We start from the raw sequence: 12550 nt of genomic DNA, 5'->3' as shown, positions 1-12550 counted from the left end.
TATTTTTAGCTTGTCAATTTTGAAAATTGCATTGATTGAATTTTGAATGTTTAACCGAATTTGCATCCCTGAAATAAATTTTTGATCATGGCATGCAATTTTTTTCACATTTTGTTGGACTGGGCTTGATACTTTTTGTTGAGAGTATTTGTGTCTGTGAGAGATATTGGTCTCCACCTTTCTTTTTGAGCAAGGTCAGTCTTTGCCTGTCATTGGTATCAGAGTAATACTGGCCTCATAGAACAAATTGGAAAGTATTCATTCTTCTTCAATCTTCTGGAATAGATTGTGAAAACTGCTGATTCTTAAATATTTGGTAGAATTGTCCAGTGGAACCACCTACTCCTAGAGGTTTCTCCCTTGGAGAGCTTCTAAGTTGTCCATTTTATAAGCATGCAAGAATTTATACCATTTCCTTATTATGTGCTTATGACATTGGTATGTGTTGTAATACTTCCTATTTAATTTTGGATATGGTGGATTGTGTCTTCTCCCTTTTTAGATTTGTAAATCTTGCTAAAGTTTTATCAAATTTATTGACATTTTTTGAAGAACAGGCTCTTTCCTTTGTTTTTCCTATTGTTTCCCAATATTTTGTTTCATTCTTTTTTTCTCTTATATTTATTGTTTCCTTTCTTCTGCTTGCTTTTGACTTATTACTGTTTTCTTTTTCTATTTGTTTAAGTCAGTATTTAGATTGTTGAAATGAGATGTTTCATCTTCTAATGCAATCATTTAATGCTATGAAATTTCCTCTCAGCACTGCTTTAGCTGTATCCCACACATTTTGAAGTATTACATTTTTATTTCATACAGTTGACATATAGTTTCTTAATTTTCTTTGTGTCTTCCTCTTTGATCCATGGATTACTTAAAAATGCTGTATTCAGATTTCAAGTGTTTAGTAAATTCCCTTTTATTTTATTACTATGCATTTGTAGTTTTATTCCATTCTTGCTAGAGAATCCACTCTGTATGATATCAATTATTTTATATTGTTGATATTTATTTCATGGCCCAGGATATTTTATATCTTGGTGAATATTCTATAGGTGCTTGAAACATATATGTAGTGCTGATGTTGGGTGGAATGTTTTATAAACATCAGTTTGATCCTGTTAGTTGGTTGTGCTGTTCAGATCTTCTATATCCTTCCTGGTTTTCTACCAAGCAAATAGTTCTATCATTTCCTGAGGAGAGGATGTTCGTATTTTCAACTATAATTGTGGACTTGCCTATTTTTACTTTCAACTCTCTCTGTTTGTACTGCATATAATTTGAGGCTTTGTTATTTTGGGTGTATATATTTAGGAATATTATGTACACCTGGTGAATTCAATCTCTTATCATTATGTAACGAACCAATTTATATCTAGTAATTTAATCTGAAGTGTACAGTATTTTATATTAATATAGGTACCCCTGCTTTTGTATTTTTATTAATGCTTTCATGATATATCTTTTTTTATCTTTTTACTTTTCACCTAAGCTATTGATAGATATTTTGTAAAAATCACATATTGGGTTCATGTTTTTACAAACTCTTCCAATCTCTGTTTTTAAATAATATTGGTAGTTCATTTATATTTAATGGTAATTATTAATTTCTTGAAATTTAAAGTTGCTATTCTGCTGTCTTGTTTTTGTTTCCTGTGGTTCTTATTCTCATGTTTCTCTTTCACTTCTTCTATGTTACTTGAATATTTTTAGGATTCTATCTCAATTTAATTATAATGTTTTTGAGTGAATCTCTTAATAGTTTTCACAGTGAGTTCTTTGGATATTAGAATAGAAATATGATTTATAACAGTCTACCTGCATTTTATCATTTCAGTAATGTGTAAAGCTCACTTCTTTTTACCTTGTCCTTTTTTGGATTATTATAGGCTTTTATATTAGATGATGTTATAATTTTTATTCCAATCATCAAACTCAGATGAGAAATCAGTTGAAATTCAAATTTGTGTTCATCTATAGGTAATATGTCCTTTCTGCATAGTTTGAAAATGATTTACTTGTCTTTAGTTTTTGTTAGTTTCATTATGAAGTTCCTTGGCACTGCTTTGTTTGGGTGTTTTATTTGGGGTTCACTCAGCTTTTTAAATTTGCATGTTTTGCCAAATTTGGGTGGTTTTTAGTCACCATTTGTTTGAATATTCTTTCAGTCCCACTCTCTGTATACACTCCTTCTGGGACTCTGATGAAATGAATAACGAATCTTTTGTTTTCTCCCTAGGTCACCGGGGCTCTGTTAATTTTGGTTAACAGTCTATTTTCTCTCTCTTTTTTCAGATTGAATGATTTATACCAATCTGTCTTCACATTCGCTCATTCCATTTTCAATCTACTCCTGAGCAATTAAGAAAATCTGTTTTATTTTTCATTTCTGTCATTCTCATACAGCTTTTTAAAATAAATTCTATTCTTTGTTTCAATTTTTAATTTTTCTTTGTTTCAATTTTATTTACCATCGATTCTTGAAGTGGTTATATAATGACTGATTTAAAATCATGGCCAATAATTTCAATACCTGATTGATCTTAATGTTGGTATCTTTATTTCTTTCAAGTTGTATTTCTATAGATTCTTGATATGAAAGGTGATTTTCAACCTTTCCCTAGACCTTTTCAGGAAACAAGTCTTATTTAAATCTTTTATTTTAGCAGCCAGCCTGTTCAGTTTTAGCATGCAGGTTCAAGTTTGTTTTATTATCTGTGGTTCCAATGACAGTTTAACTTTAGATCTTTTGCCACATCATTATGCTTTGTTTGGTTTATTTGATGTATCTGAAGATCACATAATTTATTTCTGAGTGGACAGAATAGGGTACCCTATTCAGACTGTAATCTTCTCTCAGGATGGAAGGGAGTTCACAGATCCAAGGATATGCAGTGGTTCCCTGGCCAGAAGCTTCTTGTGACAGAATCCGTCTACTGGTGTTGCCTACCGCCCGTTCTGGAAAGAGAAGGGGAGTGTCAGGCCCATGGTGACAATGAAACTTTCTGGGTCAGCTAGCCACCATGGTTGGGGCTGTCTTGTGGATTCTGTGGGCCATGCTGTTCTGCTCACTCGTCCAGATGTCTCTGGTAGAGGAAGGCAATCTCAGACTCACAGGAATACTCTGGTTGGACAGTTATTATAACAGGATTTCCTCTGTCTGTCCCCTGCTTGGCATGACTAAGTTCCTCTGACCTGCTCCTGCTACCCTCTCCTGTGTCTCAAAGTTGTTCATTTATTTAGGGTGGTCCTGATAGCTTCCTATCTTAGTTTCCTAGCTGGAAAACCAATGCCATCCAATGTGTTGGCTTAATGCAATAATTTTTGGATCATGGTTTCAGAGACAAGAAGGCTTGTTTCCTCCCAGGGTTAATATCTTCTGACGGACCAATGATCTTTGGCATACCTTGACTTTTCCATCACATGGCCATGCACATGGCAGCATCTTCTCCTTCTTCTTCCCTGTTCTGTTGACTTACAGATTCAGCTTCTTAACGTGGTTTTCTTTATAAGTAGCCCAATAATAAAATAAAGACTCATCTTGATTCAGTTGACACAACTTAACTAAAATTAACCACATCCAGTTTTTTATAAAATAAGTTCAAAACCATAAGAATGAACTATAATTAAGAATGTGTTTCCCTGGATTAAGTCCACTTTTCTAGTTCTTATGGGAAGTCTGGCATTTTCAGCCTCTTCTCCAGGGGAAGAACGACTCTTCCTTGTGTGTAGTCTGTTGATAGGTTAAGGGTTCAGAAAATGACCATTGGGTAAAGCTAAGATCCACATCTGCTGTGCTGTTCCTTCAGTTCTTGGGTCCAAACCAATTCTCCTTTCAATCATCTTTCAGATGTACCCTTTGTATTATTAATGTTTCTTGTATTATTTTCAAGGACTATAGTTTTAGTTAACAGGAAGGAGAAAGGAGAAAGTGGTCTACATCACCCTGTCTGCACTGAAAGTCCATTTGTATATATTTAAGCAAACACACACACACATAGGTTTATATTAACAATGCATAGGTTTATACTAACAATGTGTTTATTTTTATTCATCTATTGCATGTGTTTCTTTACTTATTAAGGAAGAAGTAGATATGAGATCTTTCAACATATGATGCTGATATTGAACCAATATCTGTTGACCAAGCATGGGAGACTTCTATAGTCTAACAGATTCACATCGCACATGGACCTTGGGAAAATTGGGGATGGTGATTTGCCTTTGATTTCTCTCTTCCTTTTTTTTTTTTTTTTAAAGAGAGAGGGAGGAAGGGAAGGAAAGACAGAGAGAAGGAAGGAAGGATGGAAGGAAGGGAGAGAGGAAGAAAGGGAAACATCTTTAAACATTTTCTTGTTTTATTATATTTTGTTTGTTTGTTTGTTTTTTACATGGGCTGGGGCCGGGAATCGAACCGGGGTCCTCCGGCATGGCAGGCAAGCACTCTTGCCCGCTGAGCCACCGCGGCCCGCCCTCTCTCTTCCTTTTAACTCAACTTACATTTTCATTCATCTGCTAAAACTTGTCAAACTTGGATTTTATGAAGATCAAACAAAATCACTTTCACTGAGAAGGAAAGGAGGTTTAAAGGTTAATAGGTCAGCCTTTCATCATATTTTTTATGTTTTTCTTAACTTAGGGCACAAGCATTAGTAAAATGAATTTACATAGTGAATCCATAAAGGTGAATTTTAACAGTCAGCTCTTGGAACAAATGGCATTGGTAAGGAAATATCTCCCCATTCCTCAAAAGGCATCAAGTATAAACTACTTGATGAACTATTCATTTATCAAACATTCATTGTTCATTCTTTCATGAAAAGTATGTATCAATGTCTCACTGTGTAGGATACTATTGTAGTTGCTTCAAATGAAACAGTGAAAGAAAAACAGGTAAAATCTAAATGACAAACTGTGATTGGAGTTCCATTTTTTTTCTTTCAGTTACACTATAATTCCAGCTTTATTTATCAAGTGATAATCCACTGCTCCCTTCTCTAGAGTAGATATTGAGAAAGAAGGACACTTGCATGCCTGATAATGTCAGATTCTCTTTCTATTTCTGCATACATCTATATCTATATATCATTAACTATCTACATCTATATTTGTCTGTATCTACAAATACCTGTATCTATATCTATATCTTTAAATACATATGTATCTATCTGTATATAAATATGTAAAATCTATAACTATATTCATACCTATAGCTATATATCTACATCTATATAATCGTCATCTATATCATTACCTAGAATCTATATCTAGTTAGAAAAAGTCATTGCTCCTTCATCTCATTGTCCAAAAGGCTTGAACTTCAACCTTTTTTGTGCTCTCTTGTTAAAATGGTACAATTGTGGCCAAACCAATTTGCTTCCCTGGACCCACTGTCCTCAGTTATAAAATGAAGCACTTCAGTATAATTGATAGTTCCCCAAACTGCCTAAACATTAGAATTACACATATAATATTTTGGAATAAATTTTTGGCCCATGGAATCAGAATTTCAAAAGGATGGAGACCTGAATTCTATATTTTAAAAATATCTTCTGTGGAACTGTCTTGTGTGAATCTGACAAAGACCCAGATCCATATGAGTGAGAACTGCAGATCCCTCTGGTCCAATATTTCGATGGTTTGATGAAACATTTATTGTTGACACATAACCTCTTAGAAAATAAAGAGGAAATCTCAATGCAAAAATAAACCAAATTTGAAGGTCGTTACAACTCAGGGGAAAATAGCCATGCTAAAGAACATCCAGCTAATCTTTAAGTAAATAAGCAATCCTGCAAAGACGGATTGGCAAGAAGCAATAAGAGTTAAATTAATTGTGCTATTTAGCATTGTGCCAAACAAGAGACATTGCCAGGACCTCATCCCACTTCTCAAAGCTTTTTCCATATACTTGTTGTTCAACATCATTTTTATTGTTGTCCGTGGCCAGTCATTGGCAGAATGAAGTGGGCAATTCCATTTCTCAGTTGGTCTGCTCTTCATATTCTCTACTCCTTTGACTTCCATAATGTGGCTAATTTCTGTATACACCTGTTTGTGAATTTTAAGTACATATTCTTTTAAGAATATGAGGCAGCTTCCAGGAAATGTGACATCCTATACAAAAAAAACAAAACAAAATAAAACAACAAACTCGGTACCAAATGTCAGCCACTAATGTTTAAGAAATTAAATGTCAAAAGCGAAAACCTACGTGTATGTCTTTCTATCCTCTAAATTAAATAAAACATAAAGTGTTAGCCATTAAAAGTGCAGACAATTTTGAATATGATAAAGTATTATTTAATCATCATCAGACTGTACATTACTGAAGTGAAAAGACAAACTACAAATCTCAGGAAGAAATTTACAATGCAGATAACTGGTACATAGCAACATTAGGAATATGTTCAAAAATTCATGCCAACTACCTAGTAGAAAAGGAGCATTTTATAGAAGAGAAAATATAATTGGTCAATCAACAAATTTATGACATGATACTGAACATCACTGTTAGTGATGAAAATTTAGATCATGGTGATATATTATTTTACTAATAATTCAGTTAGAAAAAAATTAGGATATCTTAAAATTCAAAATGTTGGAAAGGGTGTGGATCACCAAATATATTAAAAATAGTTATTAGGACAGTGCATTTGTTTAATCCATTTGGGGAATTTGGCATTATTTTATGAAGTTAAATATCCACATACCCAGACTTGTCAGTTTCCTTCCCAGATATATACCTCAGAGTTGTGAATATCTTCCAGCAGGTGTGTGCGAGAAAAGCTATGCACACCCCAAATGTCCTTGATCAGGGAACAGAGAGATGTTTTGTGGTATGGTCTCAGAATATGTTATGTTACAGCAATATAATGAATAAGCCATAGTTGCATATAACAATATGGTTAAATCTTATTAAAATAGTTTTGGATGAAGAAAGCGAGACTCAGAAAACTACTTACAATATAATATCTTTTTTAAAAGTCAAATGTGAAAGCAAGCAATGCTAAACTATATGATTTTTCGTGGCCCAGTGACCAAGGAGCAAAAGACAATTTATTTTTGTGCTCCTAAAATTACAGCCATTATATAATAGTGGAGCTGGAATTGGATATACCCAATAAAATTCTCATTTGAAACAAAGAGAATCGGGAGAAGCACAGCTGCTGCAGGTCATGAAGATGATGCTGACAGAAAAACATTGAGAGATATTCCCAATTTGACAATGGAGAAAGAGTTTTGGTTAGACCCAAGGTCTATTTTCCGAGATATTTGTTTTCTGCATATTATTCTCCATAGCTCTTGGCCCCATTTTCTGGGCATATTCCTTATTTGTTTATCCACATGGCCACATCTGAAATGGATGTTGAAGATTATACAATTGGAAGTTTAGCGATTTTGTCCCGCCTCATGCTTGTTTCTGCAAGTTTTTCTTGTTTTTATGATTTTATTATTATTATTGTTTTCTCTTTTGGCCCTAATCCATTGTTTAATTGGCAATGCGCTTAACTTGGTGAGAAGCTACTCATTTATTTACTTTCAATCAGAACATTTGCTAATAGTCAATCCAAAGTTTTTTCCCAAGCCTAATTCATTGTGTTTATATACTTGAATTTGTTCTCATTTCCTGTCCCACTGTCTCCGAGTTGAATGAAAACTGTCTTTAGACCAAATGGGTTGGTCAAGATTATCAAAACATCTTTTTTGGGCACATGAGTGAGTACTGCCAAAGGGATTTTGTTGCTCTAAAGCTTTATAAGTTTTACTCCATTCTGTTGCATATCTAGGAATAGCTGGCTTTCCAGTTAATTGTGACCCAAGATATATGAATTTTCTACATTTTTAAAATATTTCTTCTTCTGAACAAGAAATTCTTTCTTCAACTTTTCTCTTCTTTCTAATACCTTACTAAATATGGCCAGTTAAATCTGCAAATTTAACTAAAAGTTTTTTTCCCTAAATTCTTTTTTTTTTTTTTTTTTTTTTTTTTTTTAAAGGAAAGACAGAGAGAAGGAAGGAAGGATAGAAGGAAGGAAGGAAGGAAGAAAGGGAAACATTTTTAAACATTTTCTTGTTTTATTGTATTCTGTTTCTCCGTTTTTTGTTACATGGGCTGGGGCCGGGAATCGAACCGAGGTCCTCCGGCATAGCAGGCAAGCACTTTGCCCGCTGAGCCACCGCGGCCCGCCCTTTTTTCCCTAAATTCTTATTCTAGAGCCATGAGCTCAGTAGGTACTTGCTTGCTTTCTCATATATTGCTGAAAATACAATTACGTTTTCTGCAGCTTCATAAGTTGGATCTCAATTTTGCAGTCTCAAATGCCAGTTGTCTTGACACTCAATACTGAATTACACACTTAAAAAGTTTTGATGGTACCTACCCACTTCAAGTTGATCATTTATAAAATATTTGATAATGCTAGCTACTCTAATGTACACACCCTAGCTATCTCTGACTTAACAATATAGGAGTTTGTTGTTCACAAAAATAAAGTCCAAATGAGTGTTCCTGTTAGGCAGGTGGCTCTTCTCCAAGTAATAATTCAGAGAACCAGCTTCCTATAAACTTTTGGTTCTAAGAATTCAATATTTTCCTTCCATGTGAGCAAGAAAAGGAAAAAACATTATGAGGTGTATGTGCGGTTCTATTAGGCCAATTGTGGAATTGGCACATGCAATTCTACTCACATTCCATTAACTTGACTAAATCACATGGTCTCTACTAACTGAAGGAGAAGCTGGGAAGTACAGACTGGTTGTTCGGTCATAGAGGAGGATGTTAGATGAACAATCAGCTTAACTTTGACACACATCTTCATGGTAGATTTATTTTTTACTATTATTCTTTTTCATATTTGCATCCCCTCATCTAGCACATTACTGGAGCATGGGGGTGCTCAATCACTGATTAATCAATGACCTTCATTTCCTTTTGCATATACAATCACAGAAATGAGAGGAACAACAAGAATTGTAGTCATGACAACAGTACTCAGCACACAAGGTAGTGAGAAACTTCTACAGACTAAAATTGTTGCCATAGCCACATTTTATATGGTCTCTCTCCTTATCACTTACTAGTACAACTAAGTGAGAAACACCTCGAAATTTTTAAACTGCTTCTTATCAGGAAATTAAACACAAATACAGAAAAGCTTAGTGAATGAATATAAGATGATTGCCCTCGTATGCTCCAACCAGACCTTGAAATAAGGTTTTGAGAGCTACTCTCTGAGTTTCTGTGTGTCCCATTCAGATCAGCAAACCCTTCCTACCAAATAACTACTCTCTGAATTCCGTCGTAAACTTTTGCATTTCCTTACATATTAGCAACTCTCTTAATTTCCCAGAGCTGCTATGACCAATACCGTATAATGATTGGCTTAACCCACCAGAATATATTGACTTCTGGTTTTAAAGGCCCAGAGTTCCAAATCGAGGCATTGGATTCTGTGGTTTATGGTGATGGCTTGCCACAATCCTTGGATTCCCTTGGTTTGCTTTTCTGCCTTAGTCACAGGGAGAAGTCTTTGTTCTCCAACTGCGTGACTTTCTCTCACTTCTGAATTTTACATCTGGCTTCTCTGGCTGCATTCAAATTTCCTCTCTTTATAAGTTCTCCAGTAATATGAATTAAAATACAACCTGATTCAATTTGGTCAATCCTTAACTAAGAACATCTGCAAAAGATTCTACCCACAATTGGATCCACACACAGTGGGATATCGATTAAAATTTAAAGCATTCTTTGTGCAGTATAATATTTAATCCCCTACAACCCAATGATTTAATCATGTCCATTTTCATTTTATATGTGTATGTGTGTGTGTGTGTATGCATTTAATCATGGATTTCCTTCTCACAACTTTATATTTTTATATGTTACCAGTTGAAGAACACAGATGATTTGACCTGTAGAGTTTCTCAACCTTGGGATTTTTCTGATTCCATATACATAATGCAGTTCAGCTGTTTCTCTGCCCTGTATATTTCCTACATACTTCTATCCAGAGACTTTAGCTATATTGAATTTTATCCCTTTGGCAATACTATGGGGTTTTTTGTATTTTAATCAGGAGGCACACAATATCTGGTTGCCTCTCTTTATGTGAGGTTAGCAGCTGGTAATTTTCAGTGTCTACATTCATTAATTTATCAAGGATTACAAACTGAAGATATTCTAAATCTACCATGTTTTCCATTTATTAATAGGAATACTTCCATAAAAACATTTTTCTCTGCTACTATTTGGTTATCCTGTAGAACGGTGGAAAGGTCAGAATAAATGCTTGACTGGTTTTAAATATAGTTAATTGGAGTTCTATCTTCTTCTGAAAGTAAGTGATTATTTTTAAGATATAATTATGAACACACAGATTTAAGCATATTAAAGAGTAGACTCATTGCAATTATTATCCTCATTGAAACTCAAATTGTCCTATATTTGAACAATAGGATCCTAATAAAATTGGTCCTTTGATACTATTGGTATGATCGCAGTAATTTTTGATAGCTCTCTTTCCATCTGGTATAAAATGTTCCAGGGTCATCTGGTACATAAATTATCATAGACATTCATCTAGCACTGATTCTTTTTTTTTTTTTTTTTTCTGTATGGGCAGGCACCAGCAATCCAACCCGTGTCTCCGGCATGGCAGGCAAGAACTCTGCCACTGCCCGCCCTAGCATCGATTTTTCTAAGAAATTTTGCTTTTTTGTAGTGAAATTGACATTTCCAGGTGCTAGGATTACTTACTGCTATGGGTTTAGTAATTATCTACAGGGTTTTTGGTGGCCACAGCTATCGTTCACATGTACACATACCTTTGAAGATAAATACCTCTTATAGATAATTCCCTTTTAAATATAGGATTTGTAGTTGTTTTACTTCGTTTCTTTTTTCATCTATATTTCCTTTGTTTCACCCCAACAATCCTGGTTCTCAAGAATATGAAATAATAGAATTATTGCTAGTTTGTCTTATCCTACAAAACACACACACCACAGTCTCAGAGTAAGATTATTAATATTACCACCACAATAAAACTACTGAATTGTGGTATTTTTTTGGCATGTGCTCTTCCTACCTCTCACCCCATTTTTATGGCTGCACTACATATACATTGTTTGCCCATAAGCCATTGCATACTACAATCTCTCCCATTACAACCCTCACTTAATCTTATTCTACATGGATTTATATAATTAATTTTCACCACAGTCCTTATGTCAACGTTTCTCTGTCTTGTTTGGATGAAGGATTTTATTGAGTAGATTCCTGGGGAAAACTCATGAAACAATGTTCCTTGAGTTCTTGTTGATTATAGTTTCTCTCTATTTTTTTACTTTTTGCTGGTTCTCTGAATCTAAAGTTTTGGCTTACATTTTCTTTCCTTGCATATCTTAAATACGTAATTACATTTTCTTCAAGCATTAATCAATGCTATATGAAATTGATGATTTTATTATTATAAATCTCTTATATTTAACTCGCTTCTATTCTAGATTAGGGATTGGCAAATTGTGGCATACAAACCAAATCTGGTCTGTTTATTTATTTATTGGTTTGTTTGTTTGTTTATTGGGAGGTGCAGTGTCTGGACTGCTACTTATTTTTAGACTAACTTGCAAAGTATGAGTTAAAAAAAACTTAAAAATAGTATAATTGTGCCTACTATTGATGATTTAGGTGCTCAAAAGGTGTTTTTTTCTTGCTTTAAAGCACACTAATTTTACTATAATATGTATACATATTGTCATTTTGTGTCAGTAATATCAGAAATGAGTTGTTCTCTTTTAATGCTTAGCTATGAATATATATATATATTTAATTTCAAGAACTTTTTGTGAGGTTGTAGTTTTAAATATTCTTCTATCTCCTTGCTTTGGTAGTCTTCTTCATGAAACTGCTTATTCATTTGTTGAATCATTTTTTCCTTATCTTCAATAATTGTCACTTTCTCTCATATTTTACTTATATTGATTCATTTGGGTTTTTTATTTTTAATCTTTGGTTTTTCACTTTATCTTAATTTATTATTTGTTTTATTTATAAATTCCAGTGTCTCAATTTTGTCTTTATATCAGAACCACTTTTTCTTTCATTTCTAATTTTTCCCCAGTTGTATCACCTTATTTCTGAGACTTTATTACTCAGGTTTGTGTTGCTCTTTTATATCTTATAAGACATGCTATGCTTTTTTTTTTCTTTTAGCTCACGTTGAAATAGTATGTTAAAGTTTTGACTGTTTTATGTGTATCTCTCTGGCAGAAGTCATTGACTGTAGGAAAGTTATTCTATTCCTTAATATCTTTTTAATTTTGTAAATAAGTAGAGGAATTAACCTCAGTTCTTTGTATTCTTCTATCAGACTTCCATGTCACAAATTATGCACACTATAAAGTTAGCTGATTTATGTCAAATTGCGCCTTCCAAAAAAAAGGGCTTTTCAAATTTAATTTCCTGTCACCTATTTATTCCCTATAGTCGCCCCAATATTTTATATTATCACTAAAAACGCATCTGTTCCATGAGTAAATGAATATTGTA

Source organism: Tamandua tetradactyla, chromosome 3, assembly GCF_023851605.1.
Source record: "Tamandua tetradactyla isolate mTamTet1 chromosome 3, mTamTet1.pri, whole genome shotgun sequence".
NCBI lineage: Eukaryota > Metazoa > Chordata > Mammalia > Pilosa > Myrmecophagidae > Tamandua > Tamandua tetradactyla.
This window is presented reverse-complemented; position numbering follows the sequence as displayed.